The sequence below is a fragment of the Chenopodium album genome, chromosome 9 (assembly GCF_948465745.1).
Source record: "Chenopodium album chromosome 9, dcCheAlbu1.1, whole genome shotgun sequence".
Classification (NCBI taxonomy): domain Eukaryota; kingdom Viridiplantae; phylum Streptophyta; class Magnoliopsida; order Caryophyllales; family Amaranthaceae; genus Chenopodium; species Chenopodium album.
Window position 1 is genome coordinate 8,844,418 of NC_137842.1, and position 3,650 is coordinate 8,848,067.

The 3,650-nt window shown below is 33.9% G+C and overlaps 1 long non-coding RNA gene across 1 annotated transcript; it reads left to right on the forward strand.

Annotated features, from left to right (window-relative positions):
- Window positions 1-713: 713 nt before the first annotated feature.
- LOC145559521 (uncharacterized) lies at window positions 714-1,912 on the forward strand. The gene is made up of 2 exons (XR_014092746.1): window positions 714-1,029; window positions 1,571-1,912. It is a non-coding gene; the product is annotated as an uncharacterized LOC145559521 (long non-coding RNA).
- Window positions 1,913-3,650: the final 1,738 nt, after the last annotated feature.

The window sequence follows — 3,650 nt, forward strand, 5'->3', positions numbered from 1 at the left end:
AAGTGTAGGACAAAAAAGAAGCATTTTTATGCATTTGATACTGATGAACAAAGAATGATAGAACGTCCAAAGACAATGCCAAAAACTCATTTTGAAGATCTATTAAAGTATTGGCATTTGACAACAACTGAGGTACTTGGTGTTTAACTTATCTATTTTAGAACCAAGAAAAGTTGCACATTTTTGTGTGTTTCGAATAAAAAATTCTAGATGCATTATATACATTAAGTTAATTTTTTTACTGGAAGAAAGTCAGACCAACAAAAAGAATCGTCAAAAGGCAGAAGACATCCATACTATGGGTCCAAAATCATATGCCAGGTTACGTCATAAGCTGGTAGTATATATTTGTACAAATCTTTAATTTTCACCTAAATATGTTTTTTTAGCTAGTCATTTACAAATTCATTTAGCTCATAAGCACCTATCTTATAAACTCTTTGTATAGAAATAAGAGGACCCTAACAAAAAAGAACCCTCCCAAGAAAAGGTGTACAAAGAATCAAGGAAAAGGAATCCCAATAAGACATACAAAACCAGCTTTGGGAAAACGAAGAATAATATAGTGAGTTTAAACTACTATACCAAATTTTTAATATTTTTTTATGTGAAAACCCAAGCTATACATACATAAAGTCTAATTATTCATGTATATAGGAACAAATCGAAGCTCTGGAATCTCAAGAACATGAACATGGCCCTAACACTATTGATCCATACTATCAAGTAATTAAAAAACCAGAGCATAATGGTCGTGTACGCCTCTATGGGAAAGGTGTGACCATGACTGATTTGAAGAAGAAAAAAGTATCTAAATCTGAGTACAAAATTCCTCAAGAGTTTCTACAGAGTATTCATGCAACATTGCTTGAACAACTCCAAGAGGCTAATCCTGGAATAAATCTTGTAGTTCCTGAAATCTCAACTACTGAGTCGCCTATTCCAAGAAATGCAACTAACGACACATTAAAAGTGAATGAGGCCGCTGGTGATGAGCATTCTTCTCCTAGAACAGAACCTTCTAATCAGGTAATGTAAATATATGTGGCTGTATTTAAAATTGCAGAGTACTTTACTCTTAGTACTTGTTCTTTAGATAAGTTATCATACTATTTTTATATTGCTTAGAAACTTTTGCCATTAATGTTAAGGCTATGTGTTGGTTAGGATAAGAGAGAAATAAGGAAAAAAAAAAAAACCTTATTACAGGGCAAGTGATTTGATTCATGGAAATGTTGGGCGAAATAGCAGTAGAGTTAATTGAGGAGTGAGTGTATGCATTTTGATGAACACTTTCTATATATAATCCAACTTTATTTTGTTTAATGTAATTGCTAAGCAACAATTTGCAGTTGTTGTGTATTTTTTGTGCTCAATTCGTCAGCTTTTTGTCATATAATTTTTTTTTTTCATGGGAATTGTTGTTCTATTGTTCCTTTTTTTTTTTCTATCAATTGAGAACTAAACCTTAAAATTATGTATGTAGATACCAAATATCTTAGTTTCTTACTATTATGACTCTTATATTCCATACTTATAACTGTTTAAATTATGCATTTTGAATTTGCAGATTGTTGAAGAAAATTTGGATTAGAGAAGGATGCATGAATTATAACATTTTGGTGGTGGCATATCTTGTATAAATTGTCATATATGTAGTGACAGCTTTTGTGGCCGTAAATATCATTGTGATCACAAATCAAACATCTGTTTTGGTAAATGTTTTTGTGATCCAACTAATGTAAATTGTGACTTGCTTTTATCTTTTGGGCTAGCTAGTTGACAAGTACAACAAAGTACTTCATCATTTTGTATTTTGCCAAACAATTGGGTGACTAATATATATATAAGATCGAGATTGATGATTTTATGGTTGTTAATATTAATTTTCATTATTATTTATTATTTTGTACGCATATAATAAATTTAATTAAATATAAATAGGGAAGATTAATATTAATTTAATTTTCACTATTATTTATTATTTATTATTCCTATATAATTAAACCGTTGCATTAGTACATGACAATGATTGGTAAACCTACTGCAACGGTTTAAGTAAAGGCCAAGGAATGTTGCATTAGGAACATACAAGTGTTGCTTTAGATATAATGCAACGGGTCATGGAGTATTGCAAGCACTGTTGCATTAGATCATATTGACCATTGCATTAGACCCTAATGCAACGGTCAAAGGTAGATGTTATAAGACCGTTGCATTAGCTTAAATAACCGTCGCATTATATCTAGTGCAATGGCCGCAACAGCAACGGTTTATGAACCGTAACAATAGGTCTAAATCAACGGTTTTTAGCCCTATGGCAGCGGTTATTTGGGGTTGCATTAGCTCGTTTATGTAGTAGTGAATCTTTCTTCTCCTTCTTTGCTCTTTTCCAATTCTTTTCTGTTTCCTCCTCTTCATCCATTACTTTAGCTAGTAGGCATCCTTTAGAGGACCTACATTCAATTTTGGAATAGATTGTTTCCCCTTCCTCTAGCACCCCATGCTTCTTTTCCACCCAAACCTTTTTATCTGTGTTGGTAGCTTTCCTTTTCCCCTTGTCTTTAGTAGTATTCTTCTTCTTAGGCATTGTAGGTGTTTTGAATTCAATCCTTGCACCTAAGCGTTCTTTGGCCGGTGTCACCCTGTCACCTAGACGATTCTTCACATCGGTCCTACCCTGATCAATTGAAGACTTCTTCAACAACCACTTCTTTACATCATTAGGTAAAGAAGGGGGAACCTTTTGGGTAAGCACTTCCCATAAAGGTCTAGCGCTCCAGTAAGTGTCAAATTTATCTACTTCTTGAGATACGGGGTACTCATAGGGAGGACGAAGATCTCCGGAAGGAATATTTTGAAGCAAGCCACATTGTCTCTTTACTCTGCAGGGATAATAATATGTTACACGAGACAAGCTTGGGAGACGGCAGAAAGGTTGTTTGTTAACACCAACCATCCTTTTTATTTTCCACCATGGGATGACCCACTTGATAGCAAAATCACGTGATTCAAAGACTTTTCTCCACCCATGGCGCCCAATTTTAGGGATGCGCTTCTTCCTTCTCACAAAGCAAGTGGGAGTATAATTTTCAATGTCGTCCGGAGGGCTAATTAATCCTAGCCTCTCCATTAGCCACATCTGTAAAAAAAATTGCAATGCAAATAAATTAATATTACAATACAAAAATATATTTTTTGATTTCTGTAATTAAAAATATTATTTTTCTACCTGTAATAAAATTGGAGAGCCGCGAAGAGGTGCTTTTGGGTCCCTTTTCAATTCATCTAGACTAATCATAGTCTCTCCAACTATCAATGGCATTGGATTTCTCCCTGATTCAATTTGTTCTAGCACAGTGGTTATAATTGATTGACCCTCGTTAATTTTACCACTACTAAGACAATATTGATTAAGCATGCAGAATAAGAACGCCCTTCTTCTATATATGTGAAAAGATTCAGAAAGCGGTTTATCAAAATAATAGCGTGCGAATTCTTTCAAGTTCACTACATTGCCATCTACTATTTTTGATAAATCCCTTCCTTCAAATTAAAGAAGCGCTCAAAATCCTTATAGTAATATGCATCTACTCTAGGGATTACTACCAGGTCTATTGCAGGGAAGCCTAAAATAGCACCAAATTCCT